Source organism: Amblyraja radiata, chromosome 9, assembly GCF_010909765.2.
Source record: "Amblyraja radiata isolate CabotCenter1 chromosome 9, sAmbRad1.1.pri, whole genome shotgun sequence".
In the NCBI taxonomy this organism is placed as follows: domain Eukaryota; kingdom Metazoa; phylum Chordata; class Chondrichthyes; order Rajiformes; family Rajidae; genus Amblyraja; species Amblyraja radiata.
Window position 1 is genome coordinate 70,110,967 of NC_045964.1, and position 24,424 is coordinate 70,135,390.

Here is a 24,424-nt window from a genome sequence, read left to right on the forward strand (position 1 = left end):
CACACACACACACACACACACTCACATACACTCACACACACATACACACACACACACACTCACATACACTCACACACACATACACTCACGCACACACACACACACACATAAACACACACACACACATACACCCACACAATCCGCTCAACACCACTCCCCTGGCTCCCTGTCCTATCCAACATAGCCCCTCCACACATCCGGCGAGTAGTCCTCACTCAAAGGATGCTCCAAAAGACCAAAAACTCCCCTCATCTGCCAATTCACATGGACATCTTCAACCCACCCACTGCTCGACTTCCATCTAGACGACCAATTAGGAAGAACCCACCACCAGCTGATTTCACCATCCAATCAGCTTGGAAAAGGGAATGGGAGTCCAAGGACGTCCCAAATAAACATCTGGTGTCAGACCCCACCCTACCGGTCCCTGGCACCAATCTCCCAAGGCAGCAGTGGACGACGCTGAATAGATTCAGGACTGGACATGGCCCCTGCTTGGCCAGCCTTCACAAATGGGGCAGCAGCCCAACCCCATGGTGTGCTTGTGGAGAGCAGCAAACAATGCAACACATCATTGAAGCATGCCCTCAACAAAGACTCAAAGGAGGACTTGTCACCCTTCATACAGCAGATCAAGAGGCAACTGCTTGGCTAAAGGACTTTGCATTCGCTAAATAAATAAATACACACACACACACACTCACACACACACACTCATACACACACACACACATTCACACTCACACTCACATCCACACACATACACTCACACACACCCACACCCACACACACACACACACACACTCACACTCACACTCACACACACTGACTCACACACCATATATATGATAGTAAACTTTCTTGAATCTACTCACACAGCTGAGCGCGGCCTCTCCATTGTGGGGCTTCTGCAGTCAGCATAACTTCTGCACTCAGCGCGACCTCTGCACTCACCGGAAATTACGCAATCAGCGCGACTTGTCCACTAAGTGGAAGTCACGAAATGAGCGGAACCTCTGGACTAAACACGGTAGGATATATTAAAGCATTTATTCCTTCCAAACACAGTCGGACCTAATAAAGCATTTATTCCTTCCAAACACAGTTGGACATAATAAAGCATTGCACTTTCAAGCACAGGCAGGGCAGCAGGGCCAACAACTCATGGCATTGTCATTAAGAGCTAACAAATCATTTATTGCAAGTACATTGCAGACTCACAGTTCAGTTGATTCACAGCTTAGAATGACAGTCATCGCCTCTCCCTCGCAATCTTGCAGAGTGACTGATTCACGTCCAGGCATCTGGGGTTTTATAGTCCTGACCCCCGGAAGGGGCCTTCATCACAGTGATTGACAGGCGCGAGGACCAATCATCTGATCTCAAGGTTTTTAAACACTCATAACTTTTTTATTTTTCATCGATGGGAAAAATCCTCGGGGCTGGCTCAGCGGAGGAGGACTGTGAGTAAGATGGCCAAAAACCACAGCGATACAGGGTAGCATTTTTTCTAAAATCAATATACAGCGCAGTCAGGAAGTAGTCAAGATGAGACTTTAGTTGTATAGATTAATGATTTGGATGATGGAATTAGTAAACGATTTGGATGAGGGAACAATAGCAAATTTGCAGATGACACAACGCTGGGTGGCAGTGTGAACTGCGAAGAGGATGCTAGGAGGTTGCAGGGTGACTTGGACAGGTTGAATGAGTGGGCAGATGCATGGCAGATGCAGTATAAAGTAGATAAATATGAGGTTATCAGTCAGAAGAAGGGTTTCGGCACAAAACGTTGCCTATTTCCTTCGCTCCATTGATGCTGCAGCACCCGCTGAGTTTCTCCGGTACTTTTGTCTACCTTCGATTTTCCAGCATCTGCAGTTCCTTCTTAAACACAAATATAAGTGGTGAAATCATTGGACAAAGTCAGCATGGATTTACAAAAGGTAAATCATGTCTGACGAATCTTATAGAATTTTTCGAGGATGTAACTAGTAGCGTGGATAGGGGAGGACCAGTGGACGCAAGGCTCAGTGCTGGGACCCCAGCTATTTACAATATATATTAATGATCTGGATGAGGGAATTGAAGGCAATATCTCCAAGTTTGCGGATGACACTAAGCTGGGGGGCAGTGTTAGCTGTGAGGAGGATGCTAGGAGACTGCAAGGTGACTTGGATAGGCTGGGTGAGTGGGCAAATGTTTGGCAGATGCAGTATAATGTGGATAAATGTGAGGTTATCCATTTTGGTGGCAAAAACAGGAAAGCAGACTATTATCTAAATGGTGGCCGACTAGGAAAAGGGGAGATGCAGCGAGACCTGGGTGTCATGGTACACCAGTCATTGAAAGTGGGCATGCAGGTGCAGCAGGCAGTGAAGAAAGCGAATGGTATGTTAGCTTTCATAGCAAAAGGATTTGAGTATAGGAGCAGGGAGGTTCTACTGCAGTTGTACAGGGTCTTGGTGAGACCACACCTGGAGTATTGCGTACAGTTTTGGTCTCCAAATCTGAGGAAGGACATTATTGCCATAGAGGGAGTGCAGAGAAGGTTCACCAGACTGATTCCTGGGATGTCAGGACTGTCTTATGAAGAAAGACTGGATAGACTTGGTTTATACTCTCTAGAATTTAGGAGATTGAGAGGGGATCTTATAGAAACTTACAAAATTCTTAAGGGGTTGGACAGGCTAGATGCAGGAAGATTGCTCCCGATGTTGGGGAAGTCCAGGACAAGGGGTCACAGCTTAAGGATAAGGGGGAAATCCTTTAAAACCGAGATGAGAAGAACTTTTTTCACACAGAGAGTGGTGAATCTCTGGAACTCCCTGCCACAGAGGGTAGTCGAGGCCAGTTCATTGGCTATATTTAAGAGGGAGTTAAATGTTGCCCTTGTGGCTAAGCGGGTCAGAGGGTATGGAGAGAAGGCAGGTACGGGATACTGAGTTGGATGATCAGCCATGATCATATTGATTGGCGGTGCAGGCTCGAAGGGCCGAATGGCCTACTCCTGCACCTAATTTCTATGTTTCTATGTTTCTATGAGGTTATCCACTTTGGCAGCAAGAACAAGGAGGCAGATTATTATCTCAATGGTGTCGGATTAGGAAAAAGGGAAGTGCAACGAGACCTGAGTGTCCTTGTACACCAGTCACTGAAAGTAAACTGCACGTACAGCAGACAGTGAAGAAAGCTAATGGCATGTTGGCCTTCATAACAAGAGGATTTCAGTATAGGAATGAAGAGGTCCTTTGCAGTTGCACAGGACTCTGGTGAGACCACATCTGGAGTATTGTGTGCAGTTTTGATCTACTAATTTGAGGAAGGACATCCTTGCTATTGAGGAAGTGCAGCGTAGTTTCACGACGTTAATCCCCGGGATGGCGTGTCTGTCATATGGGGAAAGATTGGGCTTTTATTCACTGGAATTTAGTAGGATGAGAGGGGATCTTAGAGAAACATATAAAATTATAAAAGGACAGGACAAGTTAGATGCAGGAAAAATGTTGGGGGAGCCCAGAACCAGGGGCCACAGAATAAAGGGGAGGCCATTTAAAACAGAGATGAGGAAAAAACTTTTTCACCCACAGAGTTGTGAATTTCTGGAATTCACTGACACGGAAGGCAGTGGAGGCCACTTGACTGAATGGATTTAAAAGAGTGTTGCATAGAGCTCTTGGAGCTAGCGGAATCAAGGTATATGGGGAGAAGGCAGGCACGGGTTACTGATTGGGGATGATCAGCCATGATCACAATGAATTGCGGTGCTGGCTCGAAGGGCCGAATGGCCTCCTCCTGCACCTGTTTTCTATGTTTCCATGTAGGTTAATTGGCCTCTGTAAAATGCCCCTAGTGTGTGTTGGGAGTGGATAAGAAATTGGGATGACTTAGAACTAATGTGAATCGATTATCAATGGTTTGTTGGACTTGGTGGGTCGAAGGGCCTGTGTCGCTACTGTACCTGTCAATCAGTCGAAGCCATACCAGTACTCTTGCACTGTAACAGTGAAATGATTGCCGAAGGACTTTGAGGTCGAAGAAAGAAAGAAATAACTGCATAAAGGTATTTTTAAAATTCTTTGGAAGAGGAAAATAATTTTAAACCCGATATTTGGCTTCCTGATGAACACGCACTTCTTAGAAACTTCAGAATGAAAAATGCCACATAGAATTTATATTTTGCAGTTTGCCTTCTCGATCTCCTCCAATTCTGCAAAAAAGTCTCAAAGTATTTAATTACACTTCAAAATCTTTGCCATATGAGAGCAGGTATAGACTTATTTAGAGAAAAATGAAAACGTTTTTATGTACCAGATATTAGCATGTTGGCTTTTATATATTTAGTTAGATTTAACCCTTGGGGCTAAAGGAATTAAGGGATAGGGGGGAAAAGCAGGAATGGGGTACTGATTTTAGATGATCAAGCATGATCCAATTGAATGGTGCTGCTGACTCGAAGAGCCGAATGGCCTACTCTGCACCTATTTTTCTATGTTTCTATGTTTCAATCCTTGATTAAACTGAAGGGATAGAAAAGTAGTGGCAGAGTACAAGAGTTATTGAATGAGACCTCAAGTGTGACACTCATTATTGAACTTATTGACTTTTGACTAGGAGCTTCCAGCTGAAGTATTGTGTTGCTACCCACTTTAACTCACATGTCCTAGTTTGACAGGCCTGATTATTTCTAAATCATCTTAAAGGATGTAATCTTGTGTAGAAATCTGAGTTTTAAAACAAAAGGAGGGAAGTGACACATTCCCAATAATTACTTGGATAAAATCCTGGATCACCTGCATTTTAGCTGTAGAAGTGATTGTTTAACATGCTTCTACCTATGGGGACAAAATGCACTGACTTCTCTTTTTGAGTCATAGAGTCAAACAGGCCCTTCAGCCCAACTTTCCTATGCCGACCAAGATGCCCCATCCATGCTAGTCTCACCTGCCCACGATTGGCCCAAATCTCTCTAAACCTTTCCGGTCCATGTACATGCCCAAATGCCTTTTAAATGTTGTTTTAGAACCTGCCTCAACCACCTCCTCTGGCAGCTTTTTCCATATACCCTTAACTCTCTTTGTGAAAAAAAAATCCTTTTAAATCTTTCCCCTCTCACCTTAAGGTTAGGTCCTCTGGTTCTTGATTCCCCTACTCTGGGTAAAATACTCTATCTATTCCGTTCATGATCTTTACACCTCTACAGCCTCATGTGCTCCAAGGAATAAAGTCCTAGCCTGCACAACCTCTCCCTACAGCTCAGGGCCTCAAGTCCCAGCACATTTCTTGTAAATCTTCTCTGTATTCTTTTCAGACTAACAACATCCTTCCCCAAGCAGGGTGACTAAAGCTGAACACCAATTGCGGCTTCACCTATGTTTTAATGGCAACCTGCAGAGAACCCTGTAGGCACAAGGAACTGAAGATGCTGGTTTACAAAAAAGACACACAGTGCTGGAGTAACTCAGTGGGTCAGGCAGTATCTCTGAAGAACATGGATAGGTGATATTCAGTTTGGGACCCTTCCTTAGGCTGATTGTGGTGAGGGGGAGAAAGCTGGAAGAGAGATGGGAACAGAACAAAGCCTGAGGGCACTCTACACCTCCATCCACCACCAGGATGGCCTCAAAGCCCTCCGGTTCTTCCTCGACCAGAGGAGCAACCTATACCCAGCCACTGACACCCTCCTCCGCCTAGCGGAGTTGGTACTCACCCTCAACAACTTTACGTTTGACTCCTCCCATTTCCTTCAAACACAAGGTGTAGCTATGGGCACACGCATGGGCCCCAGCTACGCCTGCCTCTTTGTCGGGTACGTTGAACAATCCTTGTTCAATACGTACCAGGGCCCCATCCCCGACCTCTACCTCCGTTACATTGACGACTGCTTTGGGGCCACCTCCTGCACCCACACACAACTGACTGACTTCATCCACTTCACCACCAACTTCCATCCGGCACTCAAATACACCTGGACCATTTCCGACACTTCCCTACCATTCCTTGACCTCACCATCTCCATCGCAGGTGATAGACTTCTGACCGACATACACTACAAACCCACTGACTCATATGGCTATCTGGACTACACGTCTTCCCACCCTGCCCCCTGTAAGGACTCCATCCCCTACTCCCAATTCCTCCGCCTACGCCGCATCTGCTCCCAAGATGAGACGTTCCACACCAGGGCATCGGAAATGTCCTCGCTCTTCAGGGAACGGGGATTCCCCTCCTCCACCATAGATGAAGCTCGCACCAGGGTCTCTTCCATACCCCGCAACACTGCTCTCTCTCCCCATCCCCGCTCTCGCAACAAGGGCAGAGTCCCCCTAGACCTCACCTTTCACCCCACCAGCCGGCAAATACAACAAATCATCCTCCGCCATTTTCGCCACATCCAACGTGACCCCACCACTCGCCACATCTTCCCATCTCCCCCCATGTCTGCCTTCCGCAAAGACCGCTCCCTCCGCAACTCACTTGTCAATTCTTCCCTTCCCTCCCGTACCACCCCCTCCCCGGGCACTTTCCGTTGCAACCGCAAGAAATGCAACACCTGTCCCTTTACCTCCCCCCTCGACTCCATTCAAGGACCCAAGCAGTCGTTCCAGGTGCGACAAAGGTTCACCTGTATCTCCTCCAACCTCATCTACTGCATCCGCTGCTCTAGATGCCAGCTGATTTACATCGGTGAGACTAAGCGGAGGTTGGGCGATCGTTTCGCCGAACACCTCCGCTCAGTCCGCAAGAACCTACCTGAACTCCCAGTGGCTCAGCACTTCAACTCCCCCTCCCATTCCCAATCCGACCTCTCTGTCCTGGGTCTCCTCCATTGCCAGAGTGAGCAACACCGGAAATTGGAGGAACAGCACATCATATTCCGCCTGGGTAGTCTGCGTCCGGCGGGCATTAACATTGAATTCTCCCAATTTTGCTTGTCCTTGCTGTCTCCTCCCCTTCCTTAACCCTCGAGCTGTCTCCTCCCATCTCCCCGCCCTCGGGCTCCTCCTCCTCCCTTTTTCCTTCCTTCTCCCCACCCCCTATCAGTCTGAAGAAGGGTTTCGGCCAGAAACGTCACCTATTTCCTTCGCTCCATAGATGCTGCTGCACCCGCAGAGTTTCTCCAGTATTTTTGTGTAACTGAGGAGTGATATGTGGGTACGGGTGACGGGAGGGGGGGGGGGGGGGGGGGGGGAGTTGAATGGCAGATGTGTGGACAAACGCCAGAGATGAATAGACAAAAAGTGTCAGATAGGAGTAGAACATGTTCAAATTGTGAAGCCAGAGGAAGGTATATAGGTGGAAGGAGTCAGCGGGAAGGGGAGAAATGGCTGCAAATCCAGGTGGGGCAGATGGGAGAGAGGGGGAAGAAAAGAGGGGTGGGGGGGAATCGAAGTGGGGTTTGTTTGTAGGTTAGTCACCTAAAATTATGGACTTCCATGTTACTTACCCTTCCAGGTATGTAGCCGTATTATGTATGGAGAGTCTTAAACCTCCGCCTTATCGATTATGTGGGACAGTTTATCGTTAACACAGATTGAGCAAACTACCTGACACACTTGATGTCCATTTGCCTCAAGTGCAAGCGTTCAGCACTTTAGGATAATTAAACCAGAGTGTCTTAATTCAGAATAGAGAAAATAAATTGCAATCCATCCCACACCGCTCTGATTTTTTGGCTTTGATTCTTTGGCTTTGAATTGAATTGAGTTGACTGCATAAAGCAACTGAAAACTTGGAGTTGGGCCACACAAAAAAAATAAATAGTTACCTGAGAATAAAGAAAAACAGAATTTAAAAAATAAATAGTTACATGGTGTATGCCTTTGATATTTGGTATGCTCTACATTCTTGAGATAAAAGTATACGGTTAACTTCAAGAGCATAAAACAAGGATTAAAAACAGGATGAAAGCCTAAAGAAGGAACTTGAAATAACAAATTGAAAGTTGGGTCCCAGCTACGAGAATGTGAAAAGTAGCCCAACTAGTGTCTGGGCTAAAACAGTGGAGAGAGAACATTTCAGATCAGTGTGCTAGCATCCTCTACAGCATAGGCCAGGGATTAGGTATCGACTCTTGCAATCTTTTTCAATGTTGTTCAGCCATTTTATCTGGCAGATCCAACAAAAATCAACTTGCTGGGAATGTTTTTACTCAGAATCTGTTAACAGCAGATGGAACCTAAAGCTCCTGTGGTAAAGTGCCAACTTGGGGGTCTTCTAAACATACAGGCAAACCCATTCCTTGAACTGATTTTTGTTTTGTCCTATATTCAGACTTAGCCTGACTATAATATATTCCCATCCCCTACCGAATCTGGGTTCCCCACTTTTCTCACCTCTTGTCCCTTCTACCCAAAATACCTTCCTCTTGTTCTACATTTTACTCCACATCTTAATTTCTTATCAGATTCCACCGTTTGCACCCTTTTGTCCTTCCCACTCATCACCTCCAGCATTGGTTACTATACCCGCCCCTCCCTCCTTATCCGACCTGACTCATCTGCCAAGCAATCCCTCCTCACCTGGAAATGCCCATTACTTGCTAGCTCTTGTTCCACCCCTTCCTCTCACTTCTTTCTACCAGCTTTTCCCCCCCATTAATTAATTGTTCCGTCAATCTGAAGAAGGGTCCTGACCCGAAACATTAACTGTCCACTTCCCTCCATAGAAGCTGCCTGATCAGCTGAGTTCCTCCAGCAGGTTAATAAAAATGAACTGCAGCATTTCTGTGTGATATCACAGCTGCACGGAGGCGGAGAGGAGAGCTCTTCAGCGCGTCGTACACAGAGCGCAGAAGATTATTGGGACACAGCTACCAGCCTTGGAGGGCATCTACCACACACGGTGCCTCAGGAAGGCCCCGTCAGCATCCATAAAGACTCCTCACACCCTTGTAACGGTCTGTTCGAACTACTTCCCTCCGGCAGACGTTACAAGGCCTTCTACGCCCGAACCTCCAGACTCAGAAACAGCTTCATTTCCAGAGCTATAACGGCTCTGAACCGGCCCTGCTGAGTGCCCCCCACCTCCCCTGGACTGTCTCCCTCGGATGGTCACGTTAGGCATCGGTTGACATCGGTTGGAAGCTGCATACTAAATCTCGTTGCACTGATGTGCAATGACAATAAAAGATATTATTATTATTATTATTATTATTATTATTATTATTATTATTATTATTATTATTATTATTATTATTATTATTATTATTATTGTTTTTTTTTAAATCAAAGGTAGACACAAAATGCTGGAATAACTCATTGGGTCAAGAAGGACCTCTGGATAAAATGGACAGGTGACATTTTGGGTTAAGTCCCTCCTGCGGACTGATTGGGCAGAGGGGGAAAATGGCTGAAGAACGGTCTCCTATCCATTTTCTCCAGAGAGGCTGCCTGACCCACTCCAGCATTTTGTGTCTATCCTTGGCATAAACCAGCATCTGCAGTTCATTTTTATTACGCTGCTGGAGGAACTTAGCTGGTCAGGCAGTGTCTATGGAGGGAAATGGACAGTTGCGTGTCTAACCGTGTGTTTTATTTCACTCAGCATTCCAACATCTGCAGCCTCGCGGTTCTCCATCATGCATTAAGATTGTTTAATGGACCTTGGGGGAGGGGCAGCACATACACTGTTCATAATTGATAAATCACAACTGTTAACCAAGACATTTGGTTGACAGGTTTTATCTTTGAATCAGCAGTTTTAGTTTAAGGTTCAGCTCTCTGGCATGAATAGTTAACCTCGCTGAAATTTTCAGTGCGGTTCTGCGGTAAAGGGTCGCTGCTGCATTATTGAAGGAGCTGCCATTTAGATGAATGCCGAAAAATTGGATCACATCTTTTCTCTTTGGTAAGTTAAAACATTGCTGCCTGCAGAGATGGCGCAGAACTGATTGAAAACAAGTCTCCGCTTCAAAAGATGTTTTAACTCGGGATCCCTCAAGGCCCCCAGTGAGAGCAGTATCATTGAAAGGCAGCTTCTAACACTTTGCTGCACCACATGTAGTGAAGGTTGTCTTTCCTTAAAGGCATCCTGGCTGTGCAGACCGAGACATGAAACACATGGCAGCCCATGAGCAAACAACGGGATGTAGGAGAGTCCTTGCATTTGGGTCCCTCCTGTGGGTCAGTTACCAAATCCCTGTGTCCCTGAGTCTGAAGAAGATGTTTCCACCTGAAACATCACCTATTCCTTTTCCCCAGAGATGCTGCCTAACCCGTTGAGTTATTCCAGCACATTGTGACTACCTCCCTATGTTAGAGTCACTTGCAGCCCCCACCAGACATCTCCACTACCTGCAAGATAATAGTAAGATTAAACGAGAACTTACCAGTTTCAAGTTTGATCTCTATTTTATGAGGAGTTACGATGAGGGATTACGTGAAGACCCCGCCAGCACGCGTGCGCGACATTCTTCAAAGCAGCGGTGTGGAATCACAGAACACAGTAATTGAAATAAACATAGTAAAGATAAGAAGAACTAGGATACCACCTTTATAATTGAGGGCGGTTGCGGAGGGCACGTAATCCCTCATCGTAACTCCTCATAAAATAAAGATCAAACTTCAAACTGGTAAGTTCTCGTTTAATCTTACTATTTTACTTCGGAGTCACGTGAGTGACTACGTGAAGATTTTAAAGCTCTGTGATTTCAAGCCGTGGAACAGTCCATGCTTCACTCACTGCCAAAGTCATTCAAGGGAGGAAGTATGTTATTGTATTCAGACATGTATCCAATTCAGACAATAACAATTTATTTTAACAAAATAATCCTCCCTAGGGCTAAATATATTACAGAATTCAAACTTGATTCTGCAACACTGCAGGTTTGGTTATTGACTTATTATAAAGAATTGGAAGGTCTTTCTCTTGACCATCCTGCTGTAGCCAGGATATGGTCCATAGGCGCTTCCTTGTCTCTAGCTGCCGGTGTTGCTGTTGCCCTTGTGGATAGAAACTTAAGATGTCAGTATCCACCGCAGCAGCTCCCAAACCTGTCTGAGCCATCTAGCGATGGTTAGTGCTGATACCCGGCCATTAGGCTGTTTATGGCTGCCCACAGTGCCAATTTACTTCCTCTTAAGTTTTAGTAGTCTTAAGGTATAGTAGAAGGTGTGTCATTACACATAGTCGGGTGTCAGATGGGTATACCTGGAATTCCAATTTTTGTCCTGATGTTCCTGGTCTATCTTGCTTAACAAGCTCCAAGATGCAAAAATTATCTTTTCTGGAGATGCCATCATTTATCCCAGTCTCAGTTTATGTAGAAACTGGACCCTTAGAGCTGAGACCAGTACTATCAGCATACTGTTTTTAAATGTCAGTTTTCCCCCAGGGACAGGGACATTGCTGGTGCCCCTAGCAATGTTAGTACAACACTGACGTCACAGATCTGGGAGTACCTCACTCTAGGAGGGTTAGTGTTATAAATAACCCTCATAAGTTTGGCAACTAGAGGGTGAGATCCCATGGAGAGTTGTTGTGGCGCCTGCCACCAGCAAGCAGACAGGGCTCTCCTGCGCAATTATAGTGCTGCAGCTAAATCCTTCATCTACTTGAAGGCTGGACAGGAATTCCCAGGACGTTGGTGATTGTAGCTGTATTATACGCTACACCAGTCCTTGTTCATTCTTGATAGGCCACCGTGATCATGTTCATGGTCCTGTCCGCTAGCCCGGATCTAGCATGGTGGACTATGGTTCAGAGACTATGTCCGAGACCACAGGGATCCATGGCTGTGTAGGCCAATCAGGTACTTTCAAGAAACCTGATGCTGAGTCAATATGTGTTTTTGCTTAGGATCCGACTGATGAGGCAGGAGGGAAACATTGTATACAATTATTCCCCAATCAGTGAGTAACGTCCATTGCTGCTGCCCCAAGTGTGGTTCATAAGCGGCATATGTTGGTAACTGGTGATTGGGTCTAGATGCAAATGGATCGATATCTGGTGTCCCTCTTTTGGTAATATCAGCAATTTTTTTGTGGTCCAACAGCCATTCGGTGCTGTCATTGAATTTTCATGACCTGGTGTGTGCCATTGTATTGAGCTTACCTGGTAGGTAAGTTTGCTGATAGCCAAATATGTATGTTAACACACCATAGCCAAATATATTGGCCAGATTGACACATGATATCGATCTTATTTCTCCCATATGATTAATATATGCCACCACTGTGATATTATCAATTTGTAGGCGGACATGCAGATGGTGCATTGTAAGCAGTAGGCTTTTAGCCCATGAAACGCACCCAACATCTCTAAATACCCAGTGTTTTTAGTAATGATGATTACTAATAATGATGGGCTGGAACTATGCCAAGTATTCCCTTTCATCATTATAACTCCGAATTGCTTTGGCTGGTAACTGCATAGGTCGACCAAAGTGACCTGCAAGGTGTTTTTGCTCTTGCACTTTCGCCCTTTTTGAGCTTTAATGACGCAAGGCCCAAACTGAGTAGCTGGAAATGCTGCTACTAGTTTTCCAATTACCCTTGTCTCCTGTCTAATAGATGGTTTATTTTGTAATAATTAATTTTGTTGTAGGCTTCCACCAAGTCTGCTTTACTCTTTGGCAATGTTACAGACATATCGATAACGTTAATTGTAAATCCCAGAAAGTCCATAATTGTGGATGCCGTCAACTTAGATTTATCTGGTTGGAGATGACCCCAGAGTTTCACCCACTATTGATATATCATCAAGATATGCCATGACAATATGTTTTTGTTTCTAATATTGCCAAGGCCAGTTTTAATATCTTGGTGAACAGTCTTGGGGCTGAAGTTATCCCATTAGGCAACACTATACTCTGCCATAGTTGCCCCATCCAGTTAAATTTTAGGTATCGACAATGATCCCTCCATAGTCTCCCAAAACAAGTGTAATATTCCCCCTGTTAGTACAGGCCGTACACCTTTGTGTTCTGGAAGGAACCAGATCCACCTACCTCCCTGGTTGCCGGTGGTATGTCCCTTTCTTCAATTTCTGCCTCTTCCGCGGAAGAGGCACCGGAGTGCGGGGTTGGCACGTTTTCCATGAGGGTCGCTCTGGGCCTTGGCCTAAAAAAGGACCTTCGTGGTGCTGGGCGGCCTTCATGCTTTCACCAGCGTCCTGGTGTTAATAACTGCTGGTGGATGCAGAGGGGTGCTGTCGTTGCTGATGATGCTGTTATGAGCCCGACTGCTTTAAACTCTTCATCGAGCTTTTTTTACTTGTTTAAACAAGTTTCCCCCCTGGTTGTGTTGCAGCTGTTTCGCACAACCTTGCAAATTTGGGGTTTAGTGCAGGTTTACTAAAGCAATTGATTCCATAGTGGGTACTGTGGAGCAATGTCAATCCTGCTGTCATTTCTGTACCATCGTCTGGGTGAGCAACCAATGATATGCCTGCTGTCAGAAGTTTTAAAATCTTCTGTAGTTTGACCTCCTGGGCTTTTGTGACAGTCCCACTGTACCTCCAGATCGCATTGTTTGCTGCAGGCATTTTTAACGAAGTAAAGTTCACCGGAGACCTTTACTTCTTCGTAATTTTTTTACCTGTTCCTCCAGAGGATGGAAGTACAGGTAGTCGATGCTGGCCGCCAGCTTGGTCTGCAATGGTACTTTTCGTTGATCCGTAACTTTGGTGATCACTCCTAGTAGCTCCTTAGGATTCTGCACCCCCTGCACACTGCCGTTTTCTTCAGCCACGTCCCCTTCTTCAGGACCAGCCCAGCCCTGGTCCACAATGTTCTCCTCTGTCGAGGGAGATGCATTGTTTTACAGCCCTCGATAAGGTGCTGTTGTGGGAGTGCGAAGACTCCCATAATGAGCTTGCTCCATCTCCCGGAGCAAGTCACGGGTGGACCTCTGCTGCGCTCGGGCAGCGTGCCCCTTCGGGCCGGACTCAGATGAGTATGATCGGCCAGGCTGAATCCTGCTGGGCTTTGCATCCAGCCTGCTGCGCTGGGTTCAGCTTGGAGTCGGTAAGTGGACCTTAGTAGCCACTCCAACGGTCACTTCCACTGCCCTTGGGCACTGCGTCCTCGTGGCCGGACTCCCTGAGTCTATCGGCCGGACCGACTCCTGTTCTGCTTGCCTGCAGCCCGCTGCGCTGTTTCCGGGTATACAGCTCGCGGTGCTGGGCTCAGCCTGCGCCGGTCATCCCCGGCTGTCGACTGTCGGCTGCCAGAACCTTCATAGTTCCTCACAGCCTGCGGTCCTGGAGCCGCTGGTCACTCATGGCTGTCGGCTGTCCGAACCTGGCATTTGCCAGCTTGAGCACTTTGGAGTCTTCTTCAGTTTTTGAACGGCGGCACAGTGACACAGCGGTAGAGTTGCTACTTTACAGCACCAGAGACCCGTGACCCATATGGATCTTTTCCGGGAGCTTCGGTTTCCTCCCACACTCCAAAGACGTACAGGTTCCGGGGTTACGTCCGTGCCCGGGTGGGATTAGAAAGGGAATACGCCCTGTCTGCGGGCACCCTGAGGGAGTTCCGGGACCGCTGGGCTCTGCAGGGTGTTGAATGTATCCTCAATAAGGATTGTATCATAGTTGTATAGTAGTTTATTACATGTTTGTATTGTATTATGGTGGTGGGTTCTGGCTTGTTTTATTGTAGTGTAATATTATTTTTTAATAATTGAATAAATTTTTTTTTTTTTTTAATTTAAAAAAAAAAGACGTACAGGTTTGTAGGTTAATTGGTTTGATATAATTGTAAATTGTCCCGAGTGTGTGTAGAATAGCATTAATGTGTGGAGATAGCTGGTCGGATCAGACCTGATGGGCCGAAGGGCCTGTTCCGCGCTGTATCTCTAACCTAAATTAAACTAAACTAAAATAAGTTAAAAGCTGCCATGTGGTGTCCCAATATCCGAATCAATATCCATCCCATCAAATAGTGAAAGGCTTGGATAGAGTGGATGTGGAGAGGATGTTTCCACTGGTGGGAGAGTCTAGGATAAGAGGACATAGCCTCGGAATTAAAGGACGTTCCTTTGGAAAGGTGATCAGAAGGAATTTCTTTAGACAGAAGGTGGTGAATTTGTGGAGTTCTTTGCCACAGAAGGCTATGGAGGCCATCAATGGATATTTCTAAGGCGGAGATATATACTTGATTAGTACCAGTGTCCGGGGTTATGGGGAGAAGGCAGGAGACTGGGGTTAGGAGAGGGAGATAGATCACCCATGATTCAATGGCGGAGTAGACTTGATGGGCCAATGACTTAATTCTGCACCTATTACATATGACCTTAAAACAAGAATGCAATGAGCCATGGAGTACACCTGTGGGAGGTGCATTCAGCTGCAACTCCTCACACAATCCATTAGGAACGTGAGCAGTAACTGGACAAACTCAAGATCATTTGGGAGACTGAGGAGATCATAGATAGGAGTTACAGTGAGGTGATCACTCCTAGGGTAGGAGCAGAGAGTGGATGGATGACCATCAGGAAAGGGAGTAAGCACAGTTTATTGGAGTCATGTTCCGTGTATTTTTGCGTGAATCCACCCAGCCCGAAACTGGGTGCTCCAATTTATGCCAAAAAAGGGCCAGAAAACATGTCGTAAAGTACGATACGATACGGTGATGATACAATACAATAGGATACGATGCAATTGCGATGTTACTTTATTCATCCCCGGAGGAAAATTGGTCTTGGATAGTGTGGACTAGGAACAGTATCATTTCATGGCAGGCGCAAGTTCACCCCAAAATGGTCACATTGGGTGGGGGGTGGAAGATTTAATAGGAACCCAAGGAGTACCTTTTTCAGACAAAAAATGGTGGGTGTATGAAACGAGCTGCTGGAGGAGATAGTTGAGGCAGGTTGTATTGCAATGTTTAAGAAACCTTTAGACAGGTATATGGACAGGTTTAGAGGGATATGGACCAAATGCAGGCAGGTAGGACTAGTGTAGATGGGCCATGCATTCGGCAAGGTCAGGTTCGGCCAGAGCCTGTCTGGCAAAAGCTGATCAATGAGGGTAGGGCAGTGGATTGTGTCTATGTGGATTTTAGTAAGGCATTTGATACGGTACGCCATGGTGGGCTGATCCAGAAGATAAGGATGCACGGATTTTACAGTGACTTGGTCTATTCCTCTCATGATTTTGTATAACTCTACAAGAACATGTGGTGGAAGAATAATATTCAGGCTGAAGGTGTATGAGCAGTGGAGTTCTGCAGGTATCTGTGCTGTCACCACTGCTGTTTGTGATAGATATATATAAGATTGCTGGGGTCATGGTCTGTGACGAGGGTGATCAAAGTATACAGCAGGATGTTGGTCAGTCACAGAAATTACACATGGAGTTCAATTTGAGCCAAGTATAAGGTGTTCCACCTTGGGAGGTCAAATGTATGGGGAAAGTATACAATTAATGTCATGGCCCCTAACAGCATTGATGCACAGAGAGATCTTAGGGTCCAAGGATATAACTCTCTGAAAGTGGCAGCACAAGTAGATCGAATGATAAAGAAGGCACATGGCATGCCTGCTTTCATAGGTCAGGGCAATGAATATAACAGGAAGTCTTGATGCAGCTTTGTAGGACTTTGGTTAGGATACAATTGCGTACAATTCTGGTTGTCCCTAATCAGGAAGGACGTGGCGGCTTTGGACAAGGTGCAGAGTAGGTTTACCAAAATAATGCCCGGGTTAGGGGATATTAGCTACAGGGACCGGAGGGACAAATTTGGATTGAAGATAGACACAAAAAGCTGGAGTAACTCAGCGGGACAGGCATCATCTCTGGAGAGAATGAATGGATGATGTTTCGGGTCGAGACCCTTCTTCAGACCCTTCTTCTTGGATTGTTTTCTCTGGAACGCTGGAGGTTGCGGGGAGACCTAATCGAAGTATATAAGATTATATGAGGCACAGATAGGGTAGAACGTCAGAACCTTTTTCCCAGGCTGGAAAATCAAATACTAGAGGGCATTAAGGTGAGGAAGGCAATGTTTAAAAGAGATGTAAGTGGGCTAGTTTTTTTACACATGGTTTGTAAGTGCGTGGAATGTGCTGATGGTGGTTGAAGAGGATATCATAGTGGCATTTAAGAGACTTCTGGATAGGGGAATAGACATGCAAAGAATAACGGGATAAAGGCCTCTGGGTACTGTTGTAGAGCAGAGGGATCTAGGAGTACAAGTACATGGTTCCTTGTAGGTCGAGTCGCAGGTAGATAAGGTGGTCAAAAAGGTTTTTGGCACTTTGGCCTTCATCAGTCAGATTATTGAGTATATACATTGGGAGGTCATGTTGCAGTTGAATAAGACGTTGGTGAGACCTCATTTAGAATATTGTGTTCAGTTCTGGGCACCATGTTATAGGAAAGATATTGTCAAGCTTGAAAGGGTTCAGAATGGATGTTGCCAGGACTAGAGGTTGAGTAGGCTAGGTCTCTATTCCAAGGAGCTTGGAGGATGAGGGAAGTTCTTGTAGAGTTATACAAAATCATGAGAGGAATAGATCGGATAGATGCACGGAGTCTTTTACCCAGAGTAGGGAAATTGAGGACCAGACAAATAGGTTCAAGGTGAAGGGGAAAAGATTTAATAGGTATCCGAGGGGTAACTTTTTCACACAAAGGGTGGTGGGTGTATGGAACAAGCTGACAGAGGAGGTAGTTGAGGCTGGGACTATCCCATCATTTAAGAAACAGTTGGACAGGTACATGGATAGGACAGGTTTGGAGGGATATGGACCAAGCGCAGGCAAGTGGTACTAGGGTAGCTGGGACATTATTGGCCGGTGTGGGCGAGTTGGGCCGAAGGCCCTGTTTCCACACTGTGACTCTATGACTCTAATTATGTGCAGGCTGATAAGAGTTGGTCTTGGCATTAGGTTTGGCACAGGTTTGGCCCATCTGTTCTTGTGCTGTACTCTTCTGTGTTCTATGTGCCACAAACCCGAGCCACAAAGTGAAAGCAAAACAATATTAAACTATGAAATGTTCAATGAAACAGTTATAATGGCAATCACATGTAGCGGTTAGAACATTAAAGGCATATCATTTTTATTTTTTCTAACATGAAAACCAATCACCCAGATTGGGAACTGAATTGAAGTCTTTAGTTTTTCCTGTGGAAACTAAACATTGGCCTCATTTGCAACAGTCAAATCCCTGATTATTTATCATAACGCTTGATCATTTTGTCTGCATCTCGATCAGTTTCCAAGTGGTCGACCAAGCCATTTAATACAAATCCAAGCAACATGCAGGATTGTATTTTCTTTTTCGGTGTGCCTCTGTGAAGCACTGCAGGTCTTGCTGTTTTTGCTGCTGTTGGCGAGAAACTGTTTGCTTGGTAACTTGCTTTGAATTCAATGGCCACTTTTTCAAGGCGCTTGTCTACATAAAATGCAGCGAAGCTGCTCGATGGAAAACTTCTCCGCACTTCTGTGCTGCCACTGATCTAACTTTGGCAAAAGGGCCCGGTTATGTGTGTAACTGAGATTTCTTTGGAACCTCTGCTGCAGTTATGGGAGGAACACAAGTTGTTTCACGGTGGCCATGTGAAGTGTTTCAAAGTAAGGTAGTCATTGTGAAGACACGATTATGGATGCATATTTCTAGTACATCTTAGCACATATAATCTACTTAGTTTCTCCCCAGTGTTGGTGTACAGTGGGAGAATGAAGGAGAATCAGTTGATGTAAGTGAGTATAGATTAGAGGGAAGTAAGTGGGGAAAGAGAATGATAGGATTGCTCTGCAAGCTGGCATAGACTTAATGGGCCGAATGGCTCGTATATCACAAGGACGTATCAAAAATCTGTGTTGTTGTGATTATTTATGTGCATTTACACAGTCCTAATTGGTTGGTTAGCAGTTAAGGCGTATTAAAGGCATACTTTATGCAGAGGGCAGTACTGTGGCACAGCTGGAAGAGCTGCTGCCTCACAACACCAGGGACCCTGGTTCGATTCTGCCCTCGGGTACTTCAGTTTACTTCCACATCCTAAAGACGTGCGGGTTTGTAGGTTAATTGGCCACTGTACATTGGCCCTAGTGTGTAGAATGAATGAGAAAGTAGGGTGGCACAGAACTAGAGGGAACGGGTGATCAGTGGCCAGCATGGACTCAGTGGGTCGAAGGGCCTATTTCCATGCTGTGTCACTAAACTCTGAACTAACCCACAGCAGTGACAAAGACCATTGGAACCAACCTTCCATCCATCAACCTGTTTCCTCAGAGAAAGGGCAGCAAGGTGGCACAGCGGTTGAGTTGCTGCCTTACAGTGCCAGAGACCCGGGTTCAATCCTGACTACGGGTGCTGCCTCTATAGAGTTTGTACATTCTTCCTGTGTTCCTGGCTTCCTGTCTACCTGGAGTATTGCGTACAGTTTTGGTCTCCAAATCTGAGGAAAGACATTCTTGCCATAGAGGGAGTACAGAGGTTCACCAGACTGATTCCTGGGATGTCAGGACTTTCATATGAAGAAAGACTGGATAGACTCGGCTTGTACTTGCTAGAATTTAGAAGATTGAGGGGGGATCTTATAGAAACTTACAAAATTCTTAAGGGGTTGGACAGGCTAGATGCAGGAAGATTGTTCCCGATGTTGGGGAAGTCCAGGACAACGGGTCACAGTTTAAGGATAAAGGGGAAATCCTTTAGGACCGAGATGAGAAAAACATTTTTCACACAAAGAGTAGTAAATCTCTGGAACTCTCTGCCACAGAAGGTAGTTGTGGCCAGTTCATTGGCTATATTTAAGAGGGAGTTAGATGTGGCCCTTGTGGCTAAAGGGATCAGGGGGTATGGAGAGAAGGCAGGTACAGGATACTGAGTTGGATGATCAGCCATGATCATATTGAATGGCGGTGCAGGCTCGAAGGGCCGAATGGCCTACTCCTGCACCTATTTTCTATGTTTCTATGTTCCCATAGGTGTTCCCCAAGTGCTACGGTTTCCATCCGCAATCCAAAGACATGCAGGTTTGAAAGTTAATTGTCTTTGGTAAAAAATGTAAATTGTCCCTAGTGTGTAGGACAGTGTTAGTGTACGGGGATTGCTGGTCCACATGGACTCACTGTATCTCTAAACGAAACTAAATTGAAGAGAGCACTATTTCATAGAATTGTCAGTGTCAGCCCAGTTATGTCAGCCCAAGCTGTTTGCTCGGCTATATTGTGTAAATATAATTATCAAGACAATAACATCATTTCGCTTGGACATTATCCTGAGGTGCTAATTGACCATAAAAGCTTGGGAGCTGGCACCATCATTATAGTGGAGCATAAATGATCAATGTTGAGGGGTAATGAATGCAGGAGTGCATTAGTTACCATTCAATTATCATGTTGCAGGAGGCAGATTTATGTGTAGAAAATGGTAGAGTGAAAAGGTTATGCAAAATGTTACCTTATTTTATTCAAAGTGACTACTGTTTGGTTGTACACAAGTAACTGTAAGTTGAACGATGAGAGATTGGCAGACAAGAGACTTGGAGATCAACGTCAAGGGGAATGAGAGAAATGAGAATGAGAAGATGCGTCTCTTCTTCCTGAGGAGACTGAAGAAGGTCCATCTGTCTCCTCAGATTCCGGTGAACTTCTACCGCTGCACCATCGAGAGCATCCTTACCAACTGTATCACAGCATGGTATGGCAACTGCTCTGTCTCCGACCGGAAATCACTGCAGAGGGTGGTGAAAATTGCCCAACGCATCACCGGTTCCTCGCTCCCCTCCATTGAGTCTGTCCAAAGCAAGCGTTGTCTGCGAAGGGCGCTCAGCATCGCCAAGGACTGCTCTCACCCCAACCACGGACTGTTTACCCTCCTACCATCCGGGAGGCGCTACAGGTCTCTCCGTTGCCGGACCAGCAGGTCCAGGAACAGCTTCTTCCCTGCGGCTGTTACACTACTCAACACTGTCCCTCGGTGATTGCCAATCATCCCACCCCGGACATTCCTCCCACCAGGAAAAAATACTGTTTGCACGTAAATAGATTTATTTATTGCTGATATTTATGTCGCTCTTCTAGGGAGATGCTAACTGCATGTTCGTTGTCTCTGTACTGTACTCTGCACAATAACAATAAAGTTGAATCTGAATCATCTGAAATAACTCAAATAATATAAAAAAGCAGAATATCAGCACGGGCACAGATCAAGGAAGTACCAATGAATGAGGATGGGCAAGATTATCTTCATATCCTATGGAATCCTGAAGGAATTCCCAGCCAGCTTCCGATGGAACAAAAAGCGCAAAGTCCTGGAGTAACTCAGTGGGTCTGGCAGCATCTCTGGAGGGTTCGGACAGGCGACGTTTCTGGTCGGTACCCTTCTTATCCTTATCGTGACAGGCACCAACCTAAAACATCACCTTTCCATGTTTTCCAGAGTTGCTGCCTGGCCCTTGCTGAGTTACTCCAGCACTTTCTGTCCTTTTTGGTAAACCAGCTTCTGTAGTTCCTTGTGTCTAAACTAAAGTCAGAGGTAAACAAAAGCTGTAAATGCAGCTCAGTGGACACGCCTCACAAAGACCATAAGACATTGGAGCACAATTAGTCCATTTGGCCCATCCAGTTTACTCCAACATTCAATCATGGCTGATCTATTCTTTCCTCTCAACCCCATTCTACTGCTTTCTCCACGTAAACTTTGACACCCTTACTAATCAAGAAGTTTGGAATTTGGCATGGCTGAAGTTGGGACTAATCATCCCTTTGTCTCTTCCAGGAGACAAAGCATTTTGTTCACCCAAATTACGAAGTTTAGCTTATGGAACAGTTTGTTGCAGGACAGAATAGCTATGTTTTTAGTCATGGCTCAGATTGGCAGCAACCTATCCTCCAAGTCAGAAGTTAGTGGATTGAAGTGTAGCTCCAGAAACTAGATTAGGAAAATGTGGTTTGGTGCAGAGGGAGGGCTGCACTGTTAGAGGTACTGTTTTAAGGCTGGGATGTGAAATTAATATTGCATCTGCTTTCATAAAAGTTCCAAATAATCATTAGAATTTACTGCCTTCTAGTCATCACCATTATTTAACATGAATTTAGTAATAGACACAAAATTCTGGAGTGACATAACAGGTCAGGTAGCATCTCTGGAGAAAGGGAATAGGTGATATTTTGGGTCAAGACCCTTGTTCAGACTGAGAATCAAGGGATTTTCCCTCTCCCCTGACACTCAGTCTGAAGTGGGGTCTCAACCTGAACTGTCATCCTGTTCTCCAGAGATGCTGCCTGGGCCATTGAGTTACTCCACCATTTTGTGACTATCTTCGGCGTAAACCAGCAACTGCAGTTCCTTGCTACACATGCATTCAGTATTACTTTACATAAAAACATAGAAAATAGGTGTAGGAGTAGGCCATTCGGCCCTTCGAGCCTGCACCGCCATTCAATATGATCATGGCTGATCATCCAACTCAGTATCCTGTACCTGCCTTCTCTCCATACCCCCTGATCCCTTTAGCCACAAGGGCCACATCTAACTCCCTCTTAAATATAGCCAATGAACTGGCCTCAACTACCTTCTGTGGCAGAGAATTCCAGAGATTCATCACTCTCTGTGTGAAAAATGTTTTTCTCACCTCGGTCCTAAAAGATTTCCCCCTTATCCTTAAACCTTTGATAGGCTATTTGGCCATTATCGGATTGGTATGTTGCAGTAATGACCACACTTTGCAGACATTTCTTTGACTGCAAAGAGCTTTGAGATCACAATAGGGTATTTTTTGGCATCCCAGTATGTTTTGTTTCCTTACTTTTGATGATCTGAACATTTCCCACTTGAATTCACACCATCTTGATGGACGATTCTGATTTTCAATCTGTCAATGCTTACAATACCCTTTTGCAATGTTTTTCTTTGTTGTTCTCAGCGCTGAATCGTGAACCCCTAGATGACCATTATAGATTGTGATGGTTGAAGTTGTGAAATATTGAACTGAATGTAACATTTGCCTTGTGGTCTTGGCCTGTTCCCAGCACATCTCATTAACTTTACTGTTGTAAAGATCTAGTGATCCAAATAATTGCAGCGTTTGGCTCGCACCTGAAGCACCTCATTCCCACGTTCAGCTTCAATCACGGATATGGGAGGGCCTTGTATGAGGGAGCACTTCACTCCAGCGGGCTGACCATCCAAGCGGTGAAAATCAAAATTACCCTGAATAATAATAATAATAATAGATGGGATTTATATAGCGCCTTTCTAATACTCAAGGCGCTTTACATCGCATTATTCATTCACTCCTCAGTCACACTCGGTGGTGGTAAGCTACTTCTGTAGCCACAGCTGCCCTGGGGCAGACTGACGGAAGCGTGGCTGCCAATCTGCGCCTACGGCCCCTCCGACCACCACCAATCACTCACACACATTCACACACAGGCAAAGGTGGGTGAAGTGTCTTGCCCAAGGACACAACGACAGTATGCACCTCAGCCTTCCATCCTAACCTGAATAGAGCTTCAATCTCCATTTGCTATCCATCACAAAGATGGGTTTTGTTTCATTTGCAGCAAATCAATCATTGCTATAGCAGTACCTACCCCCAAACAAGCATTGACATCTACACTCATCCAAAGCACATCACACTGACCTCTTTGATCTAACACAGCCTTCTCTAAAATTCGCTGTTCAGATTCTATCCGGCACAAAGTCCGCATTGACTACTCTTTGAACTGAATTCAAACGCCTTGCTTGTAAGTTCCTCCAGAATCTGAAGAAACAGGGAACAGCAGACAATGATTTACACACAAAAAAGGACACAAAGTGCTGGCATAACTCGGCTGGTCACAGGCAGCAGCTCTGGAGAACATGGATAGGTGGGATTACGATTTGGGAACATTCTTTAGACTGATTGTGGTGGGGCCGTGGGGCGGAGGAAAATTGGAAAAGAGGAGAGGCAGGACAATGCCTGATGAGTGATAGGTGGATACAGGGGGAGGCGGGAGGGGGGGGGGGGGTGGGGGGGAGGGGGTTTGAGAGATAAATAGCTGGGCAAAGGCCAGAGATGAAAAGACAAAATGTGTGAGATAAGCTTTAAAGAAGTGAAAATTGTGAAGCTAGAGGAAGGAATATAGATTAAAGAAGGAGATGGTGGGGCACATTGAAGAGGGGAGAGGGAGGGGATGATGGGGGTAGGGTGATAGTACTTCTTTCCCCATCGATGCAAATTCCAACTCGGTTTATCAGTCTAGTTTATTGTCACGTGAACAGCTTTTGGTGCGTGCTATCCAAGAACTTTTCTCATGTATCCAAGAATATTTTAAATGTTGGTAAACCAAATTAAAACATGAAATTATGGAAGTATTGAGAGGCCAAGTAGCATCTGTGGAGACAGAAGCAGAGTTGATAGTTTTGTTGAATAAATCTTTACTCTGTCCCTTCAGAACTGACTACTCGTCCCCTTCAGAATCCATGACTGATTTTTCAGTGACTCTGTCCTTCACTCCTCCCAGCCACCACATTGCTC

The 24,424-nt window shown here is 45.5% G+C and overlaps 1 long non-coding RNA gene across 1 annotated transcript; it reads right to left on the reverse strand.

Annotated features, from left to right (window-relative positions):
- Positions 1-8,490: 8,490 nt before the first annotated feature.
- LOC116976609 lies at positions 8,491-23,319 on the reverse strand. Its single transcript, XR_004412999.1, has 3 exons — positions 23,308-23,319; positions 19,177-19,183; positions 8,491-8,522 (listed from the first exon to the last, which is right to left on the reverse strand). It is a non-coding gene; the product is annotated as an uncharacterized LOC116976609 (long non-coding RNA).
- Positions 23,320-24,424: the final 1,105 nt, after the last annotated feature.